Below are 13,858 nucleotides of genomic sequence, written 5' to 3' on the forward strand. Positions count from 1 at the left end.
GTGTTTTCTTTTTTCTTTTTTCTTTTTTTTTTTTTATTCAATGCAGTTTATTCAGGAACCTTGAACAATCTTCTGACCCTGGGGAAAGCCAGCCCACAGCTTAAAATAGCCTCTGGGTAGCCAACCCCAGCGTGCCACGTGGGCAATGCAGATAGGTCCACATACACGGAAGCAAGCCAGATCCTCAGCCTTAGCCAAATGACAGAGAGCACTCACCATCGGGAAGGTGGAAGGCGGAAACCAGCTCCATCTTTCAGGCACGGCATTACGCAGCTCTCTACAGTTCCCCCTTTTTGTTTTAGACGCATCAGGCAAGAGTAGAGGTCTGATCTCTGATATTAGAAATAAATTGGGACTTTGTACCGATGTTCATTTAGGTGTCATCCACCCAAAGAGCATCAGACCGACCGATACCTTTTTCTCAGAGGCGGGACCTGGGGCATCAGCCCGCATCCACCACCGCGGCATTAGCCATGAGTCATACTGTGCAGACTGCTCAGACCCTGAATAATCTTTTAGCCAATGTAGCTCATGCCTTAGATGTACAAAAAGGAATTAATGCTCAACTAAAAGGAGGCTTGATGGTGTTCAATCAGAGGATTGACCTCGTGCAGGAGCAAATTGCTACCCTATGGCAAATCGCTCAACTTGGCTGTCGATGGAAGTATGCTGGACTTTGTATCACTAGCATACAATATGAGAATTTTTCCTGTGCTGCAAATCTATCTAAACAATTGTCTAGCTATATTTTAGGTAATTGGACAGAAGTGTTTTCTTACACCCACTCTCATTAGAACAGATCTCTCTCTGTAGCCTGGGTAGGCCTAGAACTTACTACGTATCTCACAGTCTTCTTGCTACAATCTCTCAAGTGTTACCATGCCCCACTAAAATAAGTCATTTTACTGTTTTGTTTTTTTCTTTTATTGTGACAGGGCTTGGTTTTGTAGTTTCAGTTGACCTGGAATTTGCTTGACAGCTGAGGCTGGCCTTGAACTTGAGATCTTGCCTCAGCTTCCCAAATGATGGGATTATAGATGTGTATCAGTACACCTGGTGAGAGGCATTTGCTTGAGGTTAATCATGATGATGATGATGATGATGATGATAATTGCTAGTGGGAAGATGTACAAAGCTATGAGAACTTTCTGTTTGAAAGCTGTTCTCTACAATCATATTTACCCGAGTTCTATTTTCCCACAATCTACTAGGCCGTCAGCTTTCTTTTGTACAGTGTACCCTTTCTTTGCAAACATCAGTGTCTTTCATCTGGAAGACTGCGATTAAGGCTTCTTTGAAGCTCTCCAGTTTTCTTGTACTTACTCTGCACATGTCTTTGCAGACAAGAATTTGGGGAGACTAGATGCAGCGTGCTCTGGATGTCTTACTCCCTCCACACCTGAGCCTTTCCCTCCTGTTCCACAAACGCTCATACTGATGACATGGCAGCACCTTCTTACCTCTCTCCTCATTGCCTGCACGCTCGCCTCCTCGGGCTTTATCAGACTTGTCTTCTGTTACAGGGGACTTGTTTGCCTAGTTGTCCTGCTAACAGAGCTTCCTGAGGAATTGATGTGGTCTCGAGTGGAACAGAATCTGGGACCAGAATGACCTTCTGCCCTGTGCTGTGTTCTTTCCTTTCTCCAGGTATATCTGCCCAAGGCACCTCTTAATATCCCTGTATGCAAATCCTCATCTGGAAATCTGTTGCCATGGAAACGAATCTGAAGATAAACACTTCTTCGGACTGTTGCTGATGGACTGTACATGTGAAGGCTTTTGGACGGCACCTAGGCTTGGGAACAGACACCATAACATCATTTGCTGGATGTCATCATTCTTGAAGAGCACTTTATTGGCTGATAATATTATTACCATTCTAGTCACTCTTACCAATCAGTTTTTCAAGGGAAAAAAGATAATGGTTAGCTAAAGGTTCTGTTGTAAAATAGCTCAATTCACTCTTCCTTTGCTCTGGGGTTCCTAGTGGATGGTCTCTTCTTTTCTCCCCACTTCTTCCACCTAGTCCACTTGTCCTTTTTTTTTGTCATATCCCACCTCCCTTGAAAAATAAGTGGGGACCTAGGGGTACAGCTCAACAACAGCAGAGTGCCTGTCTAGTATGCATGTTGTCTTAAGTTTTGATATCCAGCACTGAAAAAATTTGTATACATAGGAAAAGAAAACTTAATTTAAAAAAAACAACACATTATTATTATTATTAGTATTAGTATTTGTGTGTGTATGTGTGTGTGTAAGTACATGATGTGTGTGTGTGGGCATGAATGTGTCATATGCAAATGTGGAGGTCAGATGTCAGCTGTGTAGGGTCACTTGTCTCTTTCCACACGGAGGTAGCTTTTGGGGGATGGACCTCAGGTCACACATTTTTGTGGCATGTGTTTTTAACTGCTGAGCCATCTTGCCAGCACTCAAGAAAGACCTTATGAGATTACTCACATGCTATGCTACGCTATGCTATGGGGGGAACTTGTGGGTAAGCCATGGGCTTTGCATGTTTGAGACTCCTGGATCAATGCCCAGCATCAAGAACAAAGGTTACATGAAGCTTAAGATAGCATCCTGATGTCTCAGTGCATTTAGTTGTCTTTTAAAATTGTTTTTGTTTTGTTTCTTTTGTTTTAAATTCATATCCAAACCCTGAGCCTCCTATAGACTGGGCAAGCATGCTTTCATTTGAAGTTCTTTTTATCTCCACATCTCTTTCCTTCTCCCTTCTTGCCTCCCTCTTCCTGCTCTCTGTGCACATATGCATGTGTGTGTGTGTGTGTGTGTGAGCATGGGCACACATGCCTTGGAGAGCAGATGGAGGTCAAAGGATAAACTCGGGCGTGAGTTCTCACCTTTCACCTCCAGGGTCTCTGTTGTTTGCCATGGTGCTTTGTATGTGGGATCACCAAAGCTCAGGCTTCCAGGGGTTCTCCTCTCTGCCTGCCATCTTCCCTCAGGAATGCTGGGATTAGAGAGGAGTGATGCTTCACCTGCCTTTGCCTGTGTTCTGGGCATCCATACTGAGGTCCTCTTACTTGCATAGCCCGGACGTTACCCACTGATTCATCCTCCCTGGCTCTGCCTTTGGAATTTAGTTATTATTATTTTCTGTTGTACGGCTACAGATGCCCTTCAGTAATTTCCCCCTTTCCATCTGGCATGAGATCAGTCTTTTAAAATCTATCTTCTAAGGCAAGAAGTGTCTGAAATAGAGGCTTTTAAAAATGCATGCCTCTAATAGTGTGAGTTGCTTGGCCTTTTAAGGGTGCAGTTTTACCAAACAAAATGAATAAAATTCTTTTTGGATTTTTCAGTAACAAAGGTGAAAGCAAGGTAAGTGTGGATGGCAGCATGGCTTTTCAAGATCTCAGGAGCTGGGTTGCTCTGGGGATAGAAAATAGACCAGACAATGCAGTGTCTGCTTTCTCTTAGCATGTAAACTCACGCCAGCTCAGTCTCTCCCCACTTCCTGCTAGGTAGGAGTCTTAGTTCTCAAATTAGGTATTAAAGGAGAGACTTAATAGAAGGATCTTGTTGAAGCTCAGAGAATCTAAGGAAAGACCATATCAAAAGAAAAGTAAAAAATGCAGGGACCAGAGATAGATCCAGGACCACCAGGATCTCTTCTCTCTTTCATCACTGCTTGTGCACTCCAGGCATTATGGGTAAAAGTGTGTTCTCCGAAAATGGGTTGACATCCCAATTCCAGTAGCTCTGAATTCGATCTCATCAGGAAGGTAAGTCTCAGCAGATGATCAAGTCCAGGTGAGTTGGTTTTCAAAAGCCCCATTTCAAAGCATAATTTCATCACTAGAGGTATAACTCAGTGGTAGAGAGTGTACATAGTTTGTGAGATCCTAGATTCAAGCCCCAGTATCCTAAATAAATGAGAAGGTAGATAAATGCAGCTAAGGAAGGACTGGGACTTCAACACGGGATTTTTGTAGTAATACAGTGCAGTCTGCAACAGCTGAAATCATTAAAGTTATTCGGTAGTCCTTGTTCCCCTTTTTGTGGTCCTAAGGATTGAACCCACAGCCTTCTGTTTGCTGTGTGCCAAGACCTGGGTTAGTTTTAATTTAATCTAGGTGACATCCTTATGAAGATGTAGACACAAAAGCAGATGCATTGAGGGAAGACATGTGAAGCCATAGGGAGAACACCATCAATTGGAAGTGACCATGTGGCACTTTTGGAAGCCAGGGGAGCCATAGGGAAGTCCATGGTGCTGATGACACTTTGATTTCACACTCCTGGATACTGGATGTACAAGACAACACATACCACATTTCTCCTGTTCAAGCCAGTCAGTGTGTGGTACCTATTTATAGCAGTCCCAGAACACAGATACAGCCTGAGTCCTGCTAAACACACCTGATCTTTTCTCAGGCGATGGCCGGGATGGCCTTTACCTCCTCTTCTTCATTCTACTTCCCACCTTTCATCAACCAGTTGGTCTCTACCTTCAACATAGAGCTAGAATCCCAACATTGCTCATGTCTGTGCTCTGCCACTGTGGTCCCAGGCACCATTGTCTCTTTTCTGATGTACATCAACGGCCTCCTTTCCACACAGAAAACAGTCAGCACGATTTTTCTAGGTAGAATTGTTTGAGTGGGATTAGAAGGTGTGACTTCATGGGAGGAAGTATGTCACTGAGGGTGCACTTTCCACATCATTCCCAGTCAGCTTTCTCTCTGCCTTGAACTTGATACTTGTGGATCAGATGTAACCTCTTAGCTACAGCTTCAGTGCCATGTCTGCCTGCTACCATGTTCCCTACCATCATGGTCTTAGACTCTAACTCTCTGAAACTATGAAGCTCTAGATTAGATGCTTTCTAAGTAACTAAGACAGCAAGACGTTTTTATAAGTTGGGAAATGAATTGGATTCATAATCCTTTATTTTTCCTTGGGACACAAACTCTGCAATGAAGATTTCTAGTATTCAGACTGGCAGTAACTCAAAGTCACATGATCACAGGCCTTATGCTATTTAGCTTGGCATGCTTTTCCACCTTTAGACTGCTTGATGACCTTGAAATGGACAGGTGGCATTTGCTTTTAGACCAGTCGTTCAGCCAACCAACCTTACATAGTGCCAACAAGAGCCTGGCCCTATTGGGACACACTCTTAACTTGTGGCAACTTAATCAGAGGTTGCTGAGCAGCTGCCCAAGGGCACATTCTAGAAGAAAGTGGTGGCTCAGAGTACAGTGGGGACCCAAGGCCCCATTCTGTGGTAACAGAGCAGACATGAGTATTATGAATGCTAAGGGAACTTTGCCTTCTGTTCTTTGAAGATTTCTCAAGATGAACTCATACCAGGAGAAGAAGAAGAAGAACGCACAAACATACTAACATAAGAAAAAAAAATCACAGGAGTGGAAATAAATCCATACTATCATGATTCAGAAGCCCATGTACTCCTATTCCATGGGGAATAGGATAAGGCAGACAGGGATTTTAGGTTCAATACTAGTTGACAAGGAGAACTGAATGAGTCTAGAGGAACACACATGGCCAGGGTCAAAGTGCACGGGGCCTACGGAATGGAGAGTGGACTAAAAGTGAATCATTTGGGATAATGGGTGAGACTGAAACAGAAGACAATGGTGTGTGAGATTCAGGTCCATCTGATTGTGTTGCTAGGTCAGTATTTTTTCCCCTGCTGTATTAGTTTAGCTAATGAAAGCTCAGGGGAGAGACCAGAGGTAACTACTTGTTCACTGGGTCCAGACTTTTGCTGATAAGGGAACGAAACAGAAAGCCTCTCCATGTCCTGCTAGGCAGAAGCAAGATCAAGTTCTGAGCCTACTGGTAAGGTCTTTTCCTTTTCTTCTAAACTGCTTGTCATGCCCAAACCTTCCATGTTTTGGGGATATCATTCTCAACAATACAATACACTCCAGCCAGCAAATAATTCTTGTTCTGTGAGTCTGTGTAGGCTACCAGGGAGATATATTTTTGTTTGTTCATTGTTTTTTGTTTGGTTGAAATGGGGTTTCTCTATGTAGCCTTGGTTGTCCTGGACTTGCTTCATACATCAGGCTGGCCTTGAACTCACAGAGACCCACCTGTCTCTGACTCCCTGAGTGCTGGGATTACAGGCGTTCATTGCTATGCCTGGCATGTTTGTTTTTTGAGACACAGTATTATTATTATTATAGAGTCCAGGCTGGTTTTAAACATTATATTCTCCTGCTTTCACTTTCCAAATTCTGGGAGTATAGGCTAGGAGATTCTGTAATGAAGTGTCAGGGGTATCATGAGGTTCTCTCATCACAAGTAGGAGCTATGGGACTTGACCTACTCATCATTCAGTATTTTTAAAAAAATGATGCTTATAGGTTTAATAAGGTGGGGCTACTGTAACCATTTCCTCTGAATTTGTAGAGGGAGGGTTCCTCCATCGAGGGAGGGTTAAGACTCAGGAAGTAATGAAACTTAGATGACTCAAGACTCTCACAGGATCATTCTCCAGGTCACATTGGCAGCAAGCAATTGTTTGGCGGAAAGAAGACTCTCAGGTGGAACGGCCAGCTACCTATGTTCCAGGGATGGTGCTTCTGTGAGGTGTCACCAGTTACAGGTGGGTTTTATGGTGAAGCAGCTACCTTTGAGTCATTATTCATGCTCCCGTCAATGACCGCAGTAAACAGATCAGCTCACCAGGGCAGTTTTGGTTGAACTGGTATTTACTCTGGCATTTGGACTTTTGTTGGTGCCCTACATTAAGTGAACAGGTGTTTGTTCATGTGTTCCCAGGAAAAGTTATGTAACACAGGGATTACAAATTAACCAGTGCTGGTTGTGTGTATGTACATGCATGCATGCGTGTGTGAACGTGTGTGTGTGTGTGTGTGTATCAGTCCTGCCATCATGGAAATCAGTATGGAGGTTTCTCTAATACCTGTCAGAGTGGCTTAGCTCAACAGCTCAAGTGACAGCACATGCTGGTGAGGACATGGAGAAAGGGGAGCACTCCTCCATTGCTGGTGGGAATGTAAACTTGTACAACCATTTTGGAAATCAGTTTGGTAGGTTCTCAGAAAACCGGCACTAGCTCTATTTCAAGACCCATATATACCACTTCTCGGGATATACCCAAAAGATGCTCCATCATACAACAAGGACATTTGCTCAACTATGTTCGTAGTAGTGTTATTCATAATAGCCAGAAACTGGAAACAACCCAGATGTCTCTCAATGGAGGAATGGATACAGAAATTGTGGTACCCTCCCCCTGAGGGGGGAGCAGCCTTACCAGGCCACAGAGGAGGACAATACAGACAGAGACCTGATAAAACCTGCTAAGCTAGAGTCAGATGTGGAAGAAGAGCACCCATATCAATGAACTGGGGGAGGGACATGGGAGGAGAAGAGGCAGTACAGGTAGGATTGGGAGGGGATGAGGGAGAGGGCTACAGCTAGGATCCAAAATGAATAAATTGTAATTAATAAAAAATAAATTAATTAACAAATTCACAATTTAGATGTTATAGTTAAAGAATAAGTAAGCCAACAAATGGTTTACATGAAAAAAAGAAATTGTGGTAATTTACACAATGGAATACTATTCAGTTATTAAAAACAAGGAAATCTTATAATATTTCCGTGTTTTTTTTAAGATTTATTTATTTATTATGTATACAATGTTCTGCCTGCATGTATGCCTGGAGGCCAGAAGAGGGTATCAGATTTCATTATAGATGATTTTGAGCCACCATGTGGTTGCTGGGAATTGAACTCAGGACCTTTGGAAGATCAGCCAGTGCTCTTAACCTCTGAGCCATCAAAAACAGGGAACAGGACAGAAACCTACCACAGAGGACCTCTGAAAGACTCTATTCAGCAGGGTGTTAAAGCTGAGACTCATAGCTAAACTTTGGGCAGAGTGTAGGGAATCTTATAAAAGAAGGGGGAGATAGAAAGTCCTGGAGGGAACAGGAACTCTACAAGGAGAACAACAATACCAAAATATCTGGGCCCAGGGGTTGGAGATTGATACTCCAATCAAGGACCATTCATGGAGATAACCTAGAACCCCAATACAGATGTAGCCTATAGCGGCTCAGTGTCCAAGTGGGTTTTGTAGTAATGGGAATAGGGATTGTCTCTGACATGAACTCAGTGGCTGGCTCTTTGATCACCATCCCCCTGAGGGGGCTCAGTCTTACCAGGGCACAGATGGAGACAATACAGGCAGTACTGATGAGACCTGATAGGCTATGGTCAGATGGAAGGGGAGGAGGACCTGCCCTATCAGTGGACTTGGGGAGTGGCATGGGAAGAGAAGAGGGAGGGAGGGTAGGACTGGGAGGGGCTGAGAGAGGGGGCTACAGCTAGGATAGAAAGTGAATAAATTTTAATAAATAATAAAAACAAAGAAATCATGAAATTTGCAGGCAAATGGATGGAACTAGAAAAGATCATCCTGAGTGAGGTAACTCATTAGCAGAAAGACACACATGGTATGTACTCACTTATAAGTGGATATTAGACCTATATATAGCACAGGATAACCACACTATAATTCACAGATCTAAGTAACAAGGATGACCCAAGGGAGGATGTTTGAATCTTACTCAGAAGGGGAAATAAAATAGAGTGCAAGTGGTTGAAGAGAGGGAACAGGATAGGAGAAAGAGAGAGTGCTGAGAGAAATTAGGGTAGGGATCAGATGTGGGGAGAAGGGTGGGAGGACAGAAGGCTTGCAAAGAAGAGCAAAACTGTGGCCTCCGGGGAGGATATGGAGTTGTTCTAATTGAGACCCGTAGTAGCCAGGGTCATGGAGACTGCAGAGGCCACCAGACAGGACACCTACTGAAGGGAGAGGAACACCAACTCACCCACAAAAACTTCGACCCAGAACTTATCCTGCCTACAAGATGTGCAGGGATAAAGTTAGAGATTGAGGGAATGTCCAACCAATGCCTGGCTCAACCTGAGACTTATACCAAGGGTGAGACCCAACCCCTGACACCATTAAGGACACTGCTGTGCTGCAGATGGGAGTCTAGCATAGCTGTCCTCTGAGAGGCTCCACCCAGCAGCGGATTGAAAATGATGCTGAGACTTACAGTCAAACATTGGACAGAAAACAGGGTACTTGAGGAAGAGTAGGGGGAAGTATAAAAGGACCTGGAGTGGACAGAAACTCTGCAAGAAGACCAACAGAGCCAACTAACCAGGGTACAGGGGGACTTGCAGAGACTTGCAGACTTGCAGAGATCACCAACCAAGGACCATGCATGGACCGGACCCAGGCCTCCTACACATATGTACACATACACCTTGGTTTTCATGTGGGTTTCCTAGTAAGGGGAATGGGGGTTGGCTCTGATAAGGACTCTGTTACATGTTTTTGATCACTTCCCCTCTGGTGGGCCTGCCTTGCCAGGCTACCAATGACGAGGATTCACTCAGTCTTGATGTGACTTTATGAGCTGGGGTAAGTTGGTGGGTGGGCAGGAGCTCCCATTTTCTGAGGGAGAAGAAAGGTGGGATAGGGGGAAGAGGGAGGGAGGGTGGGATCAGGACGAGAAGAGGGAGGAGGCTGTGAAGTGAATAAATAAATGAATTAGTTAAAAAACCTAAAAATAGATCTACCACTCTAGCGAATTTACCCAAAGATTTCAAGTCAATATACCACAAAAACATTTGCACATCAATGTCTATTGTAGCAGTTTCCATATTACCTACATTATGGAACTGACCTAGGTGTCCATCAATAGAAGAATAGATAAAGAAAATATAATATATAGAGACAATGGAATTTTATCCAGCCATAATGAAGAAGGTAGTTATGTTTGTAGGAAAATGGCAATAGAAGGTAATTGTGAGAACTGAATTAAAATTAAACTAGTCTTAGAAAGATACTATCTTTTCTCTCATGCGGTTCTTAAACCTTATATGGTTATGCAAACTAATGTATGTGTACATGACATGAAAGTACAAGTGATTGTAGGACAGAGAGAAATCAAGCTTTAACTAAGTTGGAAGCTTCCTCTCTGCTGAATAGCTTTTGTTGGAAGGTGGTATGTAGGCTGCTGGTCATTGATGATTTTACCTAGCTGTGTACCCCGTAAGGTACCCCTGCCAGGCAAGATGTGCCTGTTGGCATAACGGTTATGGGAATAATCAACTGTTTTCTGATTATAACAGAGGTCTGCTCCAGAGGAGGGAATCCATTCTTGGTACTGTAAGTCCGGCCAAAAGCTTTGATTGAGGAAGTCATTGCTCCTAGGTAGGAAACCACTGCTGTTGTTTTGCTAAATAAACACGGTGTCATACTGCCTTTTAAATATTTACGTTTATAAAAATAGATTAGTGCTGCTCTCAACTTTGAGCAGAGAAGCTCCTGTTTGCAGTGGGTGACAGTGCAAAGATTCATAACTGGTCAGTGTTGAGAATAAGTGAATCATATTAAGTTTTCAGCCTTAGACATGACATTTATATCACCCCTTCCAAAGCCCAGGAAGAAAAGGAAGAAAGAATACAAGAACGAGAGAACGGTAAGAGGCCGTGAGAAAAAATTTTCTGGACACAGCATGGCTGTTGTAATCATAGCTTTTTCTTTGGCTTTGTCTTCAGAAGAGATACTTAAGACGGAGCCTGTGGACATTCATCATGGATAGAGGAGGGCTCATGAGTTCCTTTTCCTCCATGGGGAGATACTGGCAAGTGATGGTTTCTGATGTGAGCATACTCATTTTCTTCAGTGGTATAGTGCTGGTAGGCTGCCCATGCTCCAATGAATAACTCCCTGTCCAAGCCCATTCACACACACACACACACACACACACACACACACACAGACACAATAGGACAATTGAAAGTGGGAAGAAAAAGTAAGAGGAACTCAGTGGGAGAGAAAAGATAGAATGATGAAATGAAAAAAGTATATACATACACGAATTGTCATTAAAAAAAAAGCCATCAGCAACATAAAAGGAAGAAATAGCCAGTTGGTGGTGGAGCACTCCTTTAATCCCAGCACTCAGGAGGCAGAAGCAAGCAGATTTCTGAATTGGAGGATGGCATTTTCAGAGAGCAAGTTGCAGGACAGCCACCAGGATACGCAGAGAAACCCTGTTTTGAAAAACAAAACAAGCTAGTACAGTGATGCACTCCTGTAATCCCAGAACTCTGGAAAGCAGAGGCAGGTGGATCTCTATGACTTTGAGGCCAGCCTGGTCTACAGACTGAGTCTAGGACAGCCAAGTCTACACAGAGAAACCAGGCCTAGGAAAAAAACCACCACCAACAACAAAACAAACAACCCCAAAGAACAAACAAACAAACAAACAGTAGAAAAAAAACAGAAAAAAGCAAGTAGGCTAGGATAATAAGGGGATTAAAAAAAGAGGGGAAGGAGGGAGGGGGAGGGCAGGGGAATATAGAGGGCACGCTCAATGTATGGTACATGCTCGTATGAAAATGGCATTATGTGATAAATACTATGCATAATGAGTATATACAATAAAAAATTAAAAGAACACAGATAATTTCAGATTCTAGTTACACAAACTATTCAACCAGAATACAAAGGAATTGTTTTGAATTAAAACATAGCCCACAAAGGACTAATTATGAAACTTAGCAATTTTGTCACTGGGAAATTGACAAGTGTAGCTTTGAGTGGAATGGGGAGAACAGAGCTACGAGAATGGTTCAGGATATCGCAGATCGCTCTACTAAGGAGTAAAGTTGGAGGGAACATGTCTGGAGGGATGCAAGAAGTCAGCAGTGTTTTTTTTTTTTTTTTTTTTTTTTTTTTTTTTTGTCTTAGGGGAGAGGAAATCACAGGTCTCCTGTGTGCTGACTGTAAGGATCTGATAGGTATGGATGTCAATGATGCAGGAGGGAGGAGGACCATTGCTAGAGAGATGCCCTCAAATAGGAAAGAAGGTAGGAGCTTGCAGTGATGTGCTGGGGCCGCAAACACAATCGTTACTAAACATCAAGCATTACGCAATCGAAGTTAAGAAATTATATTCTAAAGGGTAGTGCATATTCAAGACACATAGCTTTATTTATTTATCTATTTATCTATCTATTTATTCAATTATTTTTGAGACTGAGTTTCTCTGTGTAGCTTTGGCTCTCCTGGACTCACTTTGTAGATCAGACTGGCTTCAAACTCACAGAGGTTGCCTGCCTCTGTCTCTTGAGTGCTGGGATTAAAGGCCTGTGCTACCACCACCCACAACACATCATTTCTTTTCTTTTTCTTTTTTTTTTTGTTTTTGTTTTTAAATATTTTATTTTTAAATTTTTTTTAATTTAAATTTTTTCAGAATTTATTCACTATATATCCCAATTGAAGGCCTCTCCCTCCACTCCTCCCAGTCCCTCCCTCTTCCTCCCTATCCCCTTCCCCTAGTCCACTGAAGGGGGGAGTTCTCCTCCTCTGCCATTTGCCCATAGTTTGTCAAGTCTCATCAGGACTGCCTGGATCCTCTTCCTCTGTGGCCTGGCAAGGCCACATGACCACTGGTGAGTGATGAAAGAGCAGGCAACCGAATTCATGAAAGACACAGCCCCTGCTCCCCTTACTCGGGAACTCATCTGGAGACTGAGCTGACAATTGGCTACATCTGAGCAGGGGGTCTAGGTCCTCTCCATGCATGGTCCTCTGTTGGTGCATCAGTCTCTGCAAGACTATCTGAGCTCAGATTTTTTAGCTTTGTTGGTGTCTGTATGGGGTTCCTGTCCCCTCCATGTCATTCTAGTCACCTCCCTCCTTCTTCCATAAGACTCCCTGCGCTCTGCCCAGAGTTTGGCTGTGAGTTTCAGCATCTGCTTGGATCCCCTGTTTGGTGAATCCTTTCAGAGCACCCTTTATAGTAGGCTTCCATCCTATTTCCTCTCTTCTACCGCTACTAGTGTCTATCCTGTTTGCCATTCTGAATGAGATTTCTTATGATGTTACTTTGTCCATTATCTATATTGGGATTATTTTTGGCTAGCCCCATGTGGATAGTGAAGATATTCTGCTGGTCCTATGTGCTCTTCCTTACTCTATAGTGAGATTATCATTAAACACAGGTATTCTCGCCACTTGAACTAGTAACTTAGAGAAGAAAGGGATCTGTTGGATTTGCCTTATAAGGATAAGGGAGGAGGTTTTATAATCATTTGTCTACCCTGGATTTGGAATCTGGGTAGACAGACTGTCCCTACACTAAGTGCAGAGAATTTACCTGCAAGGACAGATGTTAATTAACTTTTATTCTCCTTATGTAATCGTCATCTCTGAGACTTAAGGCCCTGCTAACCTAGTCCAGAAAGCTTCCAGCCTCCATAAAATCTAATGTAGGCCTAGAATGTTATCAACCTCTGAGACTTACTACTGAACAAGCTCACCCTTTCTAGCTCTCTTTGAACTCTGGCTGGCTGGTTTAACTCAGCTGTTCTGGCTCAAAACCCCTCACCAAGCTGACTGATTCCATCTGACTTTTCTCAGTTTCTCACTGAATTGCTCTGCTTGACCTCATTTATTAACTTTGACAATATGTTCTAATCATCTGGCTCCTCATTCTCTGGCCCATTCTGTCTTTACTTGTGTTTACCTTGCTCTCTTCAAGCTCTTTCTGTAAAACTCTCCTGGCAAAACTGCCTCTGACTCTCACAAACTGAACTGCTACAAACTCAGCTCCCCTGCACTACCTTTAAATTCACTGACTCAACCGAACTGACTGAACAGCACTCAGAGATCTCCAGGTCTCTGTCTCCTGGGTGCTAGTATTAAAGGTGTGTACTGCCACTCCTGGACCTAAGCTTTTCTTTATCTGAAAATTGCTCTGTACCAGGCTGGCCTTGAGTTCAGAGATCTGCTTGC

General features: G+C 43.2%; 1 protein-coding gene across 1 annotated transcript in view; it reads left to right on the forward strand.

Moving 5' to 3' along the window:
• Positions 1 to 6,524: 6,524 nt before the first annotated feature.
• Prelid2 (PRELI domain containing 2) overlaps positions 6,525 to 13,858 on the forward strand; it is an 82,145-nt gene continuing 74,811 nt past the window's right edge. Inside the window, exon 1 of the mRNA XM_060377339.1 lies at positions 6,525 to 6,604. The gene's annotated coding sequence lies outside the window, so the exon portion shown is untranslated. The remainder of the gene's footprint in view (positions 6,605 to 13,858) is intronic.

The sequence above is a fragment of the Meriones unguiculatus genome, chromosome 2 (assembly GCF_030254825.1).
Source record: "Meriones unguiculatus strain TT.TT164.6M chromosome 2, Bangor_MerUng_6.1, whole genome shotgun sequence".
Lineage (NCBI taxonomy): Eukaryota > Metazoa > Chordata > Mammalia > Rodentia > Muridae > Meriones > Meriones unguiculatus.